The following is an 18,151-nucleotide window of genomic DNA, read 5'->3' as shown; positions in this document are numbered from 1 at the left end:
TGAAGGTTCAGAATTCAATTCCGTTTCTAGACAAGGCTGGTCTCCAAAAAGTGTGATAAGAACTCACGGAGAAGCAAAACGAAAAAAATAAAAAGAGAGAATAGCACCTTAGAAAATATTAAAACAGTAAGTTAAAAAAAAAAAACTACTTTATCTTCCTTTCATCCTTAAAAGGCAGGTATCCAAACACTGCTTTGTGCTTCTTTGAAGGAAAAAAGGCTATAACTTAGACCCCAATAAAAGGGCTGAAGAAGAAGACTGAGAGCAACCTTAAGACTGTGATGTGACCATAAACCCATGGAGCAGACTAGTGGTCAACTTACTCTCCTACCCTGAAAGATTTCATCATTCGGTCACTTAAAAAGGAAGGGACTGATTCAAACCATGATCAAGGCTACAAAATAACACGACCAGGCATTCACACAGCACTATTTACCTAAAATGATAAACATATCCCGCTGGATGAATCCTTATAACATGCCTGAAAGGAAACTGCCAGAAAACGCAGTCAAAACTGGTCCTTTATTGAATGGGATAAAACTTTACCTGGATTCCTGTAACATCATCTCTTTCTCAAAGCATAAGGACCCACAAGAAGTCTATCTCACAACTAGATCTCTATCTTTTAAATGTCCTAGAGCCCAAATTATCTACTCTTATTGCTCAAACTGTTTTCCTTTCTGCGTTGAGCTGTCAGACTAGACTGTCTCACTAGATTGGCCCCAGACAACCGCATACTTTACAAGTAGCCCAAGACTGTAAGACTTAACCACTGTAGATGCAGACTGACAATCTTGCTTCTGCCTCTTCTTTCTTATATGATCAGAGGTAAATCGAAACATCTGTTAACTAATCAGACTCTCATTAATAGACTAGATTAACATAAAAGGCCAGGCCAAATCTATAAGACGGAATAACCTAAATTTTTAAAAATAGATCTTGGCAAAAAAATATAAAAGTGATTTTTGTACAGCATATAGTGCATTGTGCTATAATATGGAAACCTCTTGAGCCACCTAGCAAAGAATCACAGAAAGGGGCTATCCTGTTAAAAAAAAATCAAATTATGAGAGACATTTTTTGTCTCTCTATTACAGAGGACTAGACAGTCAACCCTTCCTGATATGTCATACATGTTTCTTAATGGCTTATAGAAAATCCCATGTAAATTAATATTTGAAATAATGTGGTGCAGTAGAATGGAGGAAGTTGATAGAAAGTATCAAGAGAACAGAAGAAGGAAGTATAAGTTGTGTACACCCTCACTTCCTTATCTCAAATATTATGCTAAAAAGGATTTTAAAATACCTTCTTTCACTCATATTTTCTGCATTTTAGAAGAAAATTTTTAAGAACAGCATAGGTTAAAAGATGATTTCATTGCAAATAACTGGTAAAGTTATTCTGCGTATCCCCACTAAAAACCCTATGAACAGTTTTTCTTGCCTCTGATCTGAAAGGTCAAGAAGGAAACCATAAACCACTCAGCTGTAAGAAAGTAAAATAACAAATTGCACCTAGTGAGAAAAAGAAGGGAACCCCTTCATCTCAGCATTTCTTAATTGTAAATTGTTGACACTTTACTACTTTAGAAACTCAAATAAACCACTGACTCCCAATCCTACCATCTCTAAAAAACGGGGGTTATACACTCCAAGCTTCCCAAACACAATTGATAATGAGATAATTAAACCAATGAGTATATGCTGTAGGCTAACTCACAGCTGAAAATATTCACGGAGCAAAAAAACAAAGAATATCCCCAAAAAACATTTTGTCCAGGAGCACATCAGGAAGCTCTAAGATCCATTTCATTAAATACATACATACATATATATATATATAGGTTTCAGCAGTGTGGCCAACATCTAGGATTCTCCCTCATAAAAACTGGAAGAAAACGTGTAATACATTCAAGAGCAAAGACTAAACAAAAAGTTATCTACTTAGGAAAAGAATTCCTTCATTCAATTAGAGTATAAGTTATTAACAGGGGTAGTTATGAGTCTCTTCTGAGAGTTTTTGAACAGTTTATAAATACAAAAAGAATATTTCTTCAATAAATAAGTCACTCCTAAAGTCTTTACTGATGATTTCCAGGATTCTCCACCATTATCATCCAAGCCAGCTCCACTTCTCTAGGAGGCTTTAGCTGTCAGTGGAATGGAACATTTTCTGTTGTTAGGTGACTCTTCTTCTATCATGCAAACTTCCATCAATATGTCTCTTCATAGTCTGAATCCACACACTCGGCACAACGAACACAGAGCTTCGCCATGCAGTCATCCCCCTCCTGGTCAGTGTCATCTGAAACCTCAGTAGACGACTTCTTATAGCCAGACTTGCTCCTCTTCTTCAGCCCCGCAGACTTCCTTCCCATTCGCACCCGTAGCAGAATAACCACTACAGTTGAGGGAATGAAGACAGGAATGGAAAGAAGGGCCACAGAGGACAGCATCGTGCCAAAACCCCGTTCTGTGACTGTCAGCTCTGTCGCCGGAATATTATGGTGCACGTCCAGTGGGGGGGGGGGGTGGTTTTCACAGCACAGCTGAATGTCCCATTGTCCTTCACGGTAGGATTGCTTATGCTTATGGATGCATCCCCTTTGTATACATCTCCAACCCAGGATATCCGATCCCGAAAAGTGCCCGCTGTGGTTGGGTACTGCAAAGACTTATAATGAAAAATTGATTCCATGCGACTGCTGCTCGGAGGTCGGTATGTCCAGTCTATGGTGAGTTTGTCTGCGATAGAAGAAGATGACTTGAAGGTGCATCTCAACTTGATATTTTCTCCAACATAACCCCGGATGTGGGCATCCGCTTTAATCCTGGAAGAACAAAGACACCCAGCAGTGGGCACAGAGCGCAGCCACGGCTTCCAGGAACCCCTCTCTGCTGCATCCCGACAGGTCTCCAGAAGTTTGCACCCCTTTTCTCCTTTTACCTTCAACCGTTCCCAGCATCAGGGTCTTTTCCAGTGAGCTGGCTCTTCACATCGGGTGGCCAAAGTAGAGGAGCTTCAGCTTTAGCATCTGTCGTTCCAACGAATATTCGGGGTCTATTTCCTTTAAGATTAACTGCTTTGATCTTCTTGCAGTCAAAGGGACCCCCACAGTCCTCTCCAGCACCACAATTTGAAAGCATCAATTCTTTGGTGCTCAGGCTTCCTTATGGCCCAACTCTCATATCTGTATATGACTACTGGAAAGGGTGGTGAGCAGATCTCAAATGACAAACTCACCCTAACGTTCCAATTTCCCTAAGTCTTCAATTTCCTTTCTCTGTGGTAAATCAGGACAGCTCTGGCATCTCAACTTTGTCTATGATGGGCCACCGCTTGGTCAACGTTTTAGCCAAGAAATAAAACAAAACTTTTAGAGCCCTTTCTGTCCCCTCAAGTTGCAACACTAAATCCAGAATCTCTGCTTAATGCTCCCATATCAACAAACTCCTTCTGATCCAACTTTATGCTTCTTCAGCTATTATCTCTCATTACTCTTAATATTCATCCCCACACATTCCCTAAATTTCTGTCTGTATACATTAGAATGCTCAAACTACCGCACAATTGCACTCATCTCACACGCTAGTAAAGTAATGCTCAAAATTCTCCAAGCCAGGCTTAAGCAATATGTAAACCGTGAACTTCTTGATGTTCAAGCTGGTTTTAGAAAAGGCAGAGGAACCAGAGATCAAATTGCCAACATCCGCTGGATCATGGAAAAAGCAAGAGAATTCCAGAAAAGCATCTGTTTCTGCTTTATTGACTATGCCAAAGCCTTTGACTGTGTGGATCACAATAAACTGTGGAAAATTCCAGAAGAGATGGGAATACCAGACCACCTGATCTGCCTCTTGAGAAATTTGTATGCAGGTCAGGAAGCAACAGTTAGAACTGGACATGGAACAACAGACTGGTTCCAAATAGGAAAAGGAGTTCGTCAAGGCCTGTTTATTGTCACCCTGTTTATTTAACTTATATGCAGAGTACATCATGAGAAACGCTGGACTGGAAGAAACACAAGCTGGAATCAAGATTGCGGGGAGAAATATCAATAACCTCAGATATGCAGATGACACTACCCTTATGGCAGAAAGTGAAGAGGAACTCAAAAGCCTCTTGATGAAAGTGAAAGTGGAGAGTGAAAAAGTTGGCTTAAAGCTCAACATTCAGAAAACGAAGATCATGGCATCCAGTCCCATCACTTCATGGGAAATAGATGGGGAAACAGTGGAAACAGTGTCAAACTTTATTTTTCTGGGCTCCAAAGTCACTACAGATGGTGACGGCAGCTGTGAAATTAAAAGATGCTTACTCCTTGGAAGGAAAGTTATGACCAACCTAGATAGCATATTCAAAAGCAGAGACATTACTTTGCCAACAAAGGTTCATCTAGTCAAGGCTATGGTTTTTCCTGTGGTCATGTATGGATGTGAGAGTTGGACTGGGAAGAAGGCTGAGTGCCGAAGAATTGATGCTTTTGAACTGTGGTGTTGGAGAAGACTCTTGAGAGTCCCTTGGACTGCAAGGAGATCCAACCAGTTCATTCTGAAGGAGATCAGCCCTGGGATTTCATTGGAAGGAATGATGCTAAAGCTGAAATTCCAGTACTTTGGCCACCTCATGCGAAGAGTTGACTCATTGGAAAAGACTCTGATGCTGGGAGGGATTGGGGGCAGGAGGAGAAGGGGATGACAGAGGATGAGATGGCTGGATGGCATCACTGACTCGATGGACGTGAGTCTGAGTGAACTCCGGGAGTTGGTGATGGACAGGGAGGCCTGGTGTGCTGCGATTCATGGGGTCGCAAAGAGTCGGACATGACTGAGTGACTGATCTGATCTGATCTGATACATTAGAAAAATCCTTTTTTTTTTCCTAATGTAAAAAAAGTCAGTTTTTTGGAGGTTGCAATTCCTCATGGATCATAATTTGTACTCATATTTTGGATCTGTTGGGGCTTCTGTCTAGTCATGTCATGTCTAGAAGCCAAGAGGGGTGATGGGGGGTCGGGCGGGATGGTAAGAGTAGGACCTAAGGGAAATTAGCAATGTCTTGCAAGGCTATATGGCAGGAGAAAAAGATATTACAGGTTTCTTTGGATAAACTTCTCAGGCAAGATAAACTTCTCTGTGTCAAAATGACTTAGCAGAATTTAGAGGTTCAATGTCCCCACTTTCACTGGTATCCTTCCATGTATCCTCCTTCCAACTTTCAGGATCCCATTTCTTCCCAATCAGTGCTCTCAATTTAAAAGCAAACACCATGCAGAATTGGGGCTTCAATATGCTTTATAATTCAGTCATTAACAAGATGACATTCTGTGTTTCATTTACATAAATCCCATCCCTGTGGTTGTATGAGTTAAAGTTTCCAGAAAAGATGTAGAAGACTTCAGGTCATCAGTGTAGAGTTTGAGCTGGGAATCTGAAGTTTGAGCTTGTCTTCTTTCCCCACTTTCTTTACCACACTTAGAAGCAACTACCTAATACCATTATACTCCTTATTTTGATGGAAATGTTCTAAGATAGCAAACATGTGACAACCTAGACTCTTGCCATCTGTGTTTGATTACAAATATCCAACAGCAATCATCTGAGTAACTTTTGGTCACATCTTGACACAACTTCCACTGTCTTCTTTACCACTAGAAGCAGGGTTATTAGTGCCTTTAAGTCTAGGAAGATAAGAGAACCAGCTCCAGAAACCCAGAACCAATAAAGGGAACTCATCCATAAGGGTCTGCTTCTCTGGAATCACTTACACTGTGGACATCTGTATCAGCCAGGATTCAAACAGGGGGAAAGAGTCAGCATTACACATATGGAGTGGTTATAAAGTTCTACATTTTGATTTAACGTCAGAATGAGCCATAATGGAAATGCCAGAGTGAAGCAAAGAGTGAAGGGACAAACAAGTGCAAGTCGAAGCATCATGTTGTACACACCGAACTTACATAGTGCTGCCTGTCAATTATATCTCAATAAAACTAGGAAGGAAAAGATAGTTCACTCCCTTTTATTGCTGAGTATTATTCCAGAGTATGCAGGTGGTGGTAGTGGTAAAGGATTCACCTGCCAATGCCAAAGAGATAAAAGACCCGGGTTCAGTCCCTGGGTTGGGAAGATCCCCTGGAGGAGGGCATGGCAATTCACTCCAGTATCCTTGCCTGGAGAATCCCATGGAAAGAGGAGCCTGGACAGCTACAGTCCGTAGGGTCACAAAGAATCGGACACAACTGAAGCAACTTAGCATACATGCATACAAATACCTTGTATGTGCACTAGAGAATGCTTAGACATTCACTTCTGGAAAATGAGTTAAGGAGTGTTCTCTCCTCTTCTATTTTCCAGAAGAAACTGTGTAAAATTGGTGTTACTTAAATGTTTGGTAGAATTCTCCAGTGAGACCATTTGGGGCTGGAAATTTCTAGCCTGGGAGCTTTTTAATTCAAATTAAATATCTTTACTAGATGGGCTTCCCTTGTGGGTAAAGGGAAAGCTGGTAACCTTTCAGCTGGTAAAGAATCTGCTTATGATGCAGGAGACCTGGGTTCAATCCCTGGGTTGGGAAGATCCCCTGGAGAAGGGAAAGGCTACCCGCTCCGGTATTTTGGCCTGGAGAATTCCATGGACTATATAGTCCATAGGGTCATAAAGAGTCAGACACAACTGAGCCAATCTTTGATAGATACAAGACTATTATTATCTATTTAATCTGGTTGAGTTTTCATAGTTTGTAGTATTTGAGAAGTTGATTCATTTCTTCTAAATTGCTGAGCTCATGAGCACAAGGTTCTTCATAGTATTCCTTCATTAGCCTTTTAGTGGCTGCAAGATCTGTAGTGATATCCCTTATTTCATTCCTGATATTGATGGTTTGAATTTTCTCTCTTTTTATTTTTGCCATTCTTGCTACATGCTTTCAGTTTAATTTATTTTTAAACCAGTTTTCTGTTTTATTGACATTTTCTAATTTTAAAAATAATTCCAATTTCATTAACTTCTGCTCTTACTTTTATCATTTCCTTCCTGTGGGTGAGTGCTAAGTCACTTCAGTTTTATCCAACTCTTTGTGACCCTATGGAGTGTAGCCCACCAGGCTCCTTTGTCCATGGAGATTCTCCAAGCAAGAATACTGGAGTGAATTGCCATGCTCTCCTCCAGGGGATCTTCCTGACCCAGGGATCAAACCCACATCTCTATGTCTCCTGTACTGACAGGCAGGTTCTTTACTACTAGTGCCACGTGGGAAGTCCTTTATTTCCTTCCTGCAGTTTATTATTTCTTTCTAGCTTATTTTTCCCTTTCTTTTTAATATCGTGAGGTAGAAACTTAAGATTATGTATTTGAGACCTTTCTTTCCTTCTAATATAAGCATTTAAGTGCTGTAAAGTATGTTCTCAGCACCGTTGAGTTGAATCACACATATTTAGATTTTTTCCTTTGAAACTTCCTCTTCAACCCATAGATTACTTAGAAGTGTGTTGTCTAATTTCCAAGTGTCTAGAGGTTTTCCTCTTATCTTTCTTTTATTGATTTCTAGTTTCATGCCATTATAGAGAGAAAATATACTCTGCATGATTTCTATTTTTAAAAATTTGTTGAGGGTCTTTTTATGGCCCAGGATATGGTCTATCTTGGTGAATGCTACATGGACACTTGATAAGAATGTGTGTTCTGCTGTTGCTAGATGGAGTGTTCTACAAGTGTTAATTAGATTCTGTTAGTAGACTGTTTTCTTCAATTCTTCTAAGCATTGCTAGTTTTCTATTTTGTGGCTCTATCCATTACTGAGATAAGGGTATTGAGGTCTCTAAATATAATTGTGGATTTGTCTGTGTCTCCCTTTAGTTTTACCAGTTTTTGCCTCATGCATATTGAGGGTCTGTTTTGGAGGATTAGGACTATTAAACTCCCTGGTAGACTGATCTTTTCTCATTATGTAATGTCTCTTTTATCTCTAGTAATTTTCTTTTCTTTGAAATCTACTTTATCTGATATTTATGTAGCCACTTCTACATTTAGAAAATTAATATTTGCTTGATATGCCTTTTCCAACCTTTTATTTTCATCTTACCTATACCACTGAATTTAAAGTGATGTTCTTACGAACAGCACAACATTGTACAGTGCTTTTGTATCCATTCTGCCAAGCCCTGATCCAGTCATGTGCCTACCGCTGAGCTTATCATGACACAGGAGAATGCCGTGGTCTGACTGGCCAGAACTGGACCCCAGGTTTGGCTCCACCTAAACCACCTGGACCAGGAGAGAGACCTGTGGTCCTTCAAAGGAAAAGAGAAGATGGCAAGACAGAGAATGGGCAACATGAACAGCCCCCCACTCCCCTGACCCTCTCAGTGACCAGGCAATCCAAATCTAGACAAAGTGTCAGGCAGTCCTGTCATCACATCCCACTTTCTGCCCCTGCTTGCACATTGGGGTGGATTCTAGAGATTTCTCAAAGGAACTGTCTCACAGCCTCCTTTTCCCTGGAACTGGTGGTTCCAACTGAGTCTGGCAGCACCCCAGCTCTATAGTAAGAGTCAAGAGCCAGGGAGAGGAAGAGGAGACAAATCCATCTGAAGTCACCTGAGAACACACTCCTATGCCAAATTATCAGATAGCCATAGAAAGAGCGACCAGAATTCTGAGAAGGGCAAACTGGGGACCTCTGTGCCTTCTAGAAAGGATCATGGGCCAGAGACAGGAGCTGGAGGGCTGTTTCCTATTAATGGTGTAAGATGCTCTCAGCCCAGTCAGGGTGTGTGTGGGGCTCCTTCTAACACAGTACCAGACACTGTCCAGGAGCCATCAATGCCCTGACCTGCAGAATTATATCCCAGATGTGACTCTGCAGCCAGGGAAGTCAAGGAATGTGCCCAGGGATGCACCTCCACTAGGAGTGGGGTTGGGACCCAGTTAAGGACCATCTGATCCCAAAGCCCAGGCTCAGCAGAGGAACTGGATTGTTCTCCTTAGAGAAATGAAAACAGATATGTGTATTCAGCAGTTCTTATAGGGGAGCAAGTCACTCGTTGGCTTGAGCGCATGGGTCAGGTCTTGTTCAGCCCTACACTTATCTCCTTACCTGCCAGGTACAGGAGTCTTCCCTCCTTTCTTCCCTCTGGTGTCTGTGGGAGGTCACAGGAGATCCTGACCAGGCACCCTTTGGTAGCCTCTCAGCCCCACAGTGGGGCTGCTACAAGCAGGACAGAAGCTGTAATACCTGTCAGGGGTTGGACTGGACTACTCTTACCTCCCCACCTTATCTCCCTCCCTCATCTCCCCCTATTATGCTCAGCTTCATCTGATGAGGAAGAGTGGGGGCAACATCTCAAGAGGTTTGAGTCTTCCCCAGAATGTCCCAAGGGGCTGTCAGCAAGAAAGTCATGCTCTTGCAACGGTCTCAGGTGAGTGATAGGGCTGTTAGGGCCTCTGTCCTTGACCCTGCCTTCCAAAGACCCTGTGCTAAGAATCAGGAAGAGCACGAGAGGAAGTAATAAGAGTCTTTCTTCACACTCAAGAAGACTTTTCCCAAGATGTATCAGTAAAGGAAAAACAAAAGCACAAAGGTTTGCACAGCTAGACAAAAATGAAATAATACATTGTCTCTGCATAAAGACATTCTAAAGGGGTAGGCAGGAAACGGGCAGGATTGGGTGGTTGACCTGCAGTGCAGGGGGCAGGATTTTCCTGTGTACCCTTCTGTCCCTTCTGAATTTTGAACCATAGAAAAGAGATATCATTGGGCTTCCCTAGTGACTCAGTGGTAAAATATCTGCCTGACAATGCTGGAGACATGGATTCAATTGCTGATCCGGGAAGAACCCACAGGCCACAGAACAACCAAGCCTGTGTGCCACAACTATTGAGCCTGTGCTCTAGGGCCTGGGAGCCTCAAGTATTGAGCCCGTGTGCCACAAGTAACTACTGAAGCTTGTGTGCCCTATAGCCCATGCTCCACAGAAGAATCCATTGCAATGAGAAGCCCATGCACCGCAACTAGAGAGTAACCCCTGCTCATCACAACTAGAGAAAAGCCCACATAGCAAAGAAGACCCAATACAGCCAAAAGTAAACAAATAAATAAAATTACATAAAAAAGAGATTTTTTTAAATAAAAAAACTACCTTATCTGATACTTTAAAAAATTTTTGGCTTTTTGTGTAATTTTTTTTTAATTTAAGGATTTGTTGTTGTTTAGTAGCTCAGTCGTATCCAACTCTTTGCAACACCATGGACTGTGGCTTCCCTGTCCTTCACCATCTCCCAGAGCTTGCGCAAACTAATGTCCATCGAGTCAGGGATGCCATCCAACCATCTGGTCCTCTGTTGTCCCTTTATCCTTCTGCCTTCAATCTTTCCCAACATTGAGGTCTTTTTCAGTGAGTCGGTTCTTCGCATCAGGCAGACAAAATATTGGAGCTTCAGCTTCAGCATCAATCCTTCCAATGAATATTCAGCGTTGATTTCCTTTACGATTGACTGGTTTGATCTCCTTGCAGTCCAAGGGACTCTCGAGAGTCTTCTCCAACACCACAGTTCAAAAGCATAAATTCTTTGGCGCTCAGCCTTCTTTATGGTTCAACTCTCATATCCATATATGACCACTGCGAAAACCATAGCTTTGACTGTGTGGACCTTTGTTGGCAAAGTAATGTCTCTGCTTTTTAATATGCTGCTACGTTTGTCAGAGTTGATAAGGATAGCTGATAAAGAATTCAAGGATAGTTGATATACAATATTATAGAAGTAACAGATGTATAATATAGTGTTGCACAATTTTTAAAGATTATATTCTATTTGTAGTAATCAAATACTTGCTATATTCACCATGTCATACAATATACTCTTTTCTAAATTTATTTTTATTGAAGTATAGTTGAATTACAATGTTGTATTAAGTACTTATATACAGTAAATTGATTCAGTTATACATATATACATTCTTTTTCATATTCTTTTCCATTACAGTTTATCACAGGATATTGAACATAGTTCCCTCGTGCAACAGGATTTTGTTGTTTATCCATTCTATATATACCAGGTGCTGCTGCTGCTAAGTCGCTTCAGTCGTGTCCAACTCTGCGCGACCCCATAGACTGCAGCCCACCAGGCTCCCCCGTCCCTGGGATTCTCCAGTTAGCGGCTGCTAATCCCAAATTTCCAATCCAGCCCTCTTGTATCCACCCACCTTGGTAACCTCCAGTCTCTTCTCTGTGTCCCTGATTCTGTTTCTGTCTCATAGATAGTTCATTCGTGTCATGCTTTAAATCCCAAGCATAAGTGACATGTATAGTATCTGCCTTTTCTCTTTTTGACTTATTTCATTTAGTATGATAATCTCTGGGTCGATTCATGATGCTGCAAATAGCATTCCACTGTACATATATACCACAACTTCTTTATTCATTCATCTGTCAACAGACATTTAAGTTGTTTCCATGTCTTGGCTGTTGTGTATAGTGCTGCTATGAACATAGAGATGCATGCATCTTTCTGAATTACGGTTTGGTCTGGGTATATGTCCAGGGGTGGGATTGCTGGATCATATGATAAATTCTATTTTTAGTCTTCTGAGGAACCTCCATACTGTTTTCCACATTGGCTACACCAACTTACATCCCCAAAAGCAGTGTGAGAAGATTCCCTTTTCTCCATACCCGCTCCAGCATTTTTTATTTGTAGATGTTAAAGATGGCCATTCTGACCAGCATAAGTTGGTACCTCATTGTAGTTTTGATTTGCATTTCTCTAATAATTAGTGATATTGAGCATCTTTTTGTGTGCCTAGTGGCCATCTGTATTTATTCTTTGGAGAAATGTCTACTGAGGTTTTATGACCATCTTTTGATTGGGTTGTTTGTTTTTTGCTGTTGAGGTTTATGAGCTGTTTGTATATTTTCAAAACTAAGCCCTTGTCAATCCCTCCTTTGCAAATATTTTCTCCCATTCTGTAGATTGCCTTTCATTCTGTTTTTTGGTTTCCTTTTCTGTGCAAAAGCTTGTAACAACATACTCTTGTAGCTTACTTTAAACCTAATAGTTTGTATCTCTTACTTTCCTACCCCTATATTGTCCCTCCCCGTCCCCCTCCCCACTGGTAACCATTAGTTTGTCCTCTATATCTGCATGTATGATACAACTGGTGTGTTGTATTTTTAGATTCCATATATATGAGATGTTATACAGTATTTGTCATCATTAATCTGACTTACTTTACCTGGCATAATGCCCTCCAAGTCCACCCATGTTGCTGCAAATGGCAATTTTTCATTATTTTTTATGACTGAGTAGTATTCATTACTTTGTGTGTGTGTGTGTGAGAGAGATGTACCACATCTTCTTTATCCATTCATCTGTTGATGGACATTTCGGTTGCTTCCATAACATGGCAATTGTAAATATGCTGCTATGAAAATTGGGGTACATGGGTGTTTTTAAATTAGTGTTTTTATTTTTATTTTTTCAGATATATACCCAGGTGTAGAATTGCTGGATCATCAATTCAGTTCAGTCCCTCAGTTGTGTCTGACTCTCTGCCACTCGATGGACTACAGCACCCCAGGCTTCCCTGTCCATCACCAACTCCCAGAGCTTACTCAAACTTACATTCATCAAGTCAGTGATGCCATCCAACCATCTCATCCTGTGTCATCCTGTTCTCCTCCTGCCTTCAGTCTTTCTCAGCATCAGGGTCTTTTCCAAGGAGTCAGTTGTTTGCATCAGGTAGCCAAAGTATTGGAGCTTCAGCTTCAGCATCAGTCCTTCCAATGAATATTCAGGACTGCTTTCCTTTAGGATAGACTGGTTTGATATTGCAGTCAAAGGGACTCTCAAGAGTCTTCTTCAACATCACAGTTCAAACGCATCAATTCTTCAGTGCTCAGCTTTCTTTATGGTCCAACTCTCACATCCATACATGACTACTGGAAAAACCATAGCTTCAACTATACAGACCTTTGTCGGCAAAGTAATATCTCTGCTTTTTAATGTGCTGTCTGAGTTCATCATAGCTTTTCTTCCAAGGAGCAAGCATCTTTTAATTTCATGGCTGCAGTCACTACAGTGATTTTGGAACCCAAGAGAGTAAAGTCTCTCACTGTTGCCATTGTTTCCCCATCTATTTGCCATGAAGTGGTGGAACTGGATGCCATGATCTTAGTCTTTTAAATGTTAAGTTGTAAGCCAGCTTTTTCACTCTCCACTTTCACTTTCATCAAGATGCTCTTTAGTTCCTCTTTGCTTTCTGCATAAAGGTGGTTTTATCTGCTTATCTGAGGTTATTGGTATTTCTCCCAGCAATTTTGATTCCGGCTTGTGCTTCATCCCAATGCTTGTACTTCATCTCAATGCTGAATTGGTGCTGAAACTCTAATACTTTGGCCGCCTGATGCAAAGAATTGACTCCTTGGAAAAGACCCTGATGCTGGGAAAGATTGAAAGCAGGAGAAGGGGACGACAGAGGAAGAGATGGTTGGATGGCATCACCAACTCGAAAGACATGAGTTTGAACAAGCTTCAGGAGTTGGTGATGGACAAGGAAACCTGGCGTGCTGCAGTCCATGGGGTCACCAAGAGTGACTGAACGACTGAGCAACTGAACTGAACTGTGCTTCATCCAGTCCAGCATTTTGCATAATGAACCCCGCATATAAGTTAAATAAATAGTGTGGTGATACACAGCCTTGATGTACTCCTTTCCCAATTTTGAACCTGGATCATATGACAATTAAATTTTTAGTTTTTGAGAAACTGCCATACCATATTGTTTTCCACAATGGCTGTACCAATTTATATTCCCACCAAGACTGTAGAAGGGCTCCCTTTACTCTCCCTTTATCCTCACCAAAATTTGTTATTTTTGTTCTTTTAATGATAGCAATTCCGAGAGGTGTGGTTTTGATTTGCATTTCCCTGATAATCATGCTATGCTGAGCATCTTTTCATGAGTCTGTTGACCATCTGTATTTTCTCTTTGGAAAAACGTCTGATCGGTTCTACTACCCATTTTTTAAATCAGACTGTTTGTCTTTTGATTTTGTTTTATGATCTCTTTGTATATTTGGCTATTAACCCTTTATTAGTCATATCATTAGCAAATACTTTCTCCCCTTCTGTGGGTTGTCTTTTCATTTTGTCTATGATTTCCATTGTTATGCAAAAGCTTTTAATTAGGTTCTATTTGTTTATTTTTGCTTTATTTCTTTTGCTCAAAAAGATGGATGTAAAAATAGTAATACAATTTATGTTAAGAAGAGTGTTCTGCCTAAGTTTTCCAGTAAGAGTTTTATGGTGTCTGGCTTTACATTTATGTCTTTAATCCATTCTGAGTTTATTTTTGTATACAATGTTAAAAAAAAAAAAAAAAACTTCTAATTTTATTCATTTACAGGTAGTGTTCAATTTTTTCAGCACCACTTTTTGAAGAGACTATCTTTTCTCTATTGTGTACTCTTGCATCATCGTCATAGACTAAGTGACTATAGGTGAATGGGTTTATCTCTGAACTTTCTATCCTGTTCTATTGATTTCTATTTCTGCTTTTGGGCCAGTACCACACTGTTTTGATTACTGCAGCTTATAGTCGAAAGTCAGGGGGCATGATACTTCCAGTTTTATTTTTCCTTCTCAAGATTGTTTTGGTTTTGAAGGTCTTCCATGTTTTCATACAAATTTTAAAATTATTTGTTCTAGTTCTGTGAAAAATACCATTGACATTTTGTTAGGGATTGCATTGACTCTGTAGATTGCCTTTGATAGTACGGTCATCTTACTAATACTTTTTCCAATTCAATAACACAATATATCTTTCCATCTGTTTGTGTCATCAATTTCTTTCATCAGTGCTCTTACATTTCCAAGTACAGGTATTTTTCAACACTAGGTAAGGATATTCCTAGATATTTTATTATTTTTTGATGCAATGGTAAATGAGATTGTTTCCTTAATTCCTCTTTCTCACAGTTTTTTTGTTAGTGTGTAGAAATACAACAGATTCGTGTTTATTAATTTTGCATCCTGAAACTTTACTCCATTTATTGATGAGCTCTAGTAGTTTTCTGGTGGTATCTTTAGATTTTCTATTTATATTATCATGTCATCTGCAAACAATGCCAGTTTTACTTCTTCCTTTTCAATTTAGTATTTTTTATTTCTTTTTATTCTCATTGCTGTGACTAGCACTTCCGAAACTATGTTGAGTAAAAGTGATCAGAGTGGGCATCCTTGTCTTGTTCCAGATTTTAGAGAAAAGTTTTCAGCTTTTTACCATTGAGTATAATGTTATCTGTGGCTTTGTCATATATAGCCTTTATTATATTGAGGTATATTCCCTCTATGCCCATGTTCCAGAGAGTTTTTATAGTAAATGAATGTTCAGTTTTGTCAAAAGCTTGTTCTGAAACTACTGAGATGATCATATGATTTTTATTCTTCAATTTGTTAATATGATGTATCACATTCATTAATTTGCAGATATTGAAAAGTCCTTGCATCCCTGGGATAAATCTCATTTGATCATGGTATATGATTCTTCTAATGTATTGCTGGATTCAGTGTGCTAATATTTTGTTGAGGATTTTTGCATATATGTTCACCAGTGATATTGACCTGTAATTTTCTTTTTTGTGTGATATCTTTGTCTGGTATTGGTATCAAGGTGATGATGGCCTCATAGAATGAATTTGGAAATGTTCCTTCCTCTCCATTATTTTGAAATAGTTTCAGAAGGATAGGTGTTAACTCTTTTCTAAATGTTTGCTAGAGTTCACCTGTGAAGCCATCTAGTCCTGAAATTTTGTTTGTTGGGAGCTTTTAAATTATTGATTCCACATCTTTACTGATAATTGGTCCATTCATATTTTCTATTTCTTCCTGGTTTAGTCTCGGGAGAGCGTACATTTCTAAGAACTTGTCTGTTTCTTCTAGATTGTCCATTTTATTGGCATACAGTTGTTCATAGTAATCTCTTAAGATCAGTTGTATTTCTGTGGTATCTGTCATAATTTCATTTCTGATTTTATTGATTGGGGCCCTCTCCCTTTTTCCTTTGATGACGCTAACTAGAGTTTATCAGTACTGTTTATCTTTTCAAAGAATTGGCTTTCAATTTCATTGATCTTTTCTGTTTTTTAAGTCTCTACTTCATTTATTTCTTCTCTCATCTTTATGATTTCTTTCCTTATACTGACTTTGAATTTTTTTTGTTCTTCTTACTCTAGTTCCTTTAGATGTAAGTTTAGATTGTTTATTTGAGATTTTTCTTGTTTCCTGAGGTAAGTTTATATTGCCATAAACTTCTTTCTTAGAACTGCTTTTGCTGTCTCTGATGGCTTTTGGATCCCCATGTTTTCATTTGTCTCTAGGTATTTTTTTAATTTCTTCTTTGATTTCTTCAGTGATCCATCAATTGTTTAATAACATATTGTTTAAACTTCCATGTATTTGTGTTTTTGCAGTTTTTTCTTATAGTTGATTTCTACTCTCATAGTGTTATAGTTGGAAAAGATGCTTGATATTATTTCAATTTTCTTAAATTTACCAAGACTTGTTTTGAGGCCTAATGTGTGATCTATTCTTAAGAACATTCCACATGCATTTGTCTCTTGTAATAGTCTTTACTTTAAAGTCTATTTAGTCTGTTGTAAGTATTGCTACTCTGGTTTTCTTTTCATTTTTCCATTGCATGGAATACCTTTTCCTATCCCCTCCCTTTCGGTCTGTGTGTGTTTCTGATCTGAAGTGAGTTTCCTATAGGTAGCTTAGATCCAAGTCTTAGGTTTGTATACATTCAATCACTCTGTAACTTTTGGTTGGAGTGTTCCATTTACACTTAAGGTAAACATCAATATGCATGTTCTTATTGTCATTTTTCTGCTGTTTTTGGTTTGTTTTTGTAGGGGTTTATTCTCCTGTTTTCTTGTAATTTGATGACTATTTGATGACTATCTTTAGGGTTATATTTGGGTCTCTTTTTTTATGTATACTAATTATAGATTTTTCATTTGTGCTTACCATGAAATTTTTATGTAGCAGTGTATGCATATATGTGTGTGTATGTGTGTGTGTGTGTATGTATATATATATATATATATATATATATATATGGCTTCCCAGGTGGCACTAGTGGTAAAGAATCCATATATATATATATATGCAACCCCATAGATGGCAGCCCACCAGGCTCCGCTGTCCCTGGGATTCTCCAGGCAAGAACACTGGAGTGGGTTGCCATTTCCTTCTCCAATGCATGAAAGTGAAAAGTGAAAGTGAAGTCACTCGGTCATGTCCGACTCTTAGTGACCCAATGGACTGCAGCCTACCAGGCTCCTCGGTCCATGGGATTTTCCAGGCAAGAGTACTGGAGTGGGGGGCCATTGCCTTCTCTGATATATATATATATATATATAATTGCTGTTTTTAATATCATATTTTGTATCTAATTGCTTTCTGTATCCCATGACTGCTTATTGTTGTTACAGATTATTTTTATTACTTGTGTCTTTTAACCACCCTAATAGCTTTGTGTGTGGATGATTTCCTACCTTTATTATATGTTCACCTTTATAGGTGAGCTTTTTATTTTGTAATTTTCTTATTTATAGTTGTGACCTTTTCTTTTTTACCTAGAGAAGTTCCTTTAACATTTGGTATAAAGCTGGTTTTGGGGTGCTGAATTCTATGAGCTTTTACCTGTCTGTAAAGCTTTTGATTTCTCTATCAAATCTGAATGAGAGCCTTTCTAGATAGAATATTCTTGGTTGTAGGTTTTTCCGTGTTATTTTTTGATTTTCCTCTGCTGTCCTCTGCTGTTTTAAACATTTTTCTTTATCTTTAATTGTTGTCATTATAATTACAATTTGTCTTGCTCTTTTCCTCTTTGTGTTCATCATGTATGGGACTTCTAGTCAAAGACACCAGCCTGTATATTCAAGGTGAGCAAATATTAAATAAGGTAACCCTAAGGAAATCCACTCTAAGACACAACATACTTAAAATTCTGGAAACTATAGGTATAGGAAAAAAAATCTTGAAAATGACCAGGAGAAAAGACACATTACTTATAAGAAACATAAATTTGAATTATAGCAGATTTCTCATCAGGAACTATGTAGGCACAACATTTTTCAAGTACTGAA

The 18,151-nt window shown here is 39.1% G+C and overlaps 1 pseudogene; it reads right to left on the bottom strand.

The window, feature by feature from the left end:
* Positions 1–1,852: 1,852 nt before the first annotated feature.
* LOC100139841 (myelin protein zero-like protein 3) lies at positions 1,853–2,906 on the bottom strand (annotated as a pseudogene).
* Between the last annotated feature and the right edge of the window lie 15,245 nt (positions 2,907–18,151).

The sequence above is a fragment of the Bos taurus genome, chromosome 8 (assembly GCF_002263795.3).
Source record: "Bos taurus isolate L1 Dominette 01449 registration number 42190680 breed Hereford chromosome 8, ARS-UCD2.0, whole genome shotgun sequence".
Taxonomy (NCBI): Eukaryota; Metazoa; Chordata; class Mammalia; order Artiodactyla; family Bovidae; genus Bos; species Bos taurus.
The sequence above is the reverse complement of the archived record's forward strand: the minus strand, read 5'-3'. Positions and strand labels throughout refer to the sequence as shown.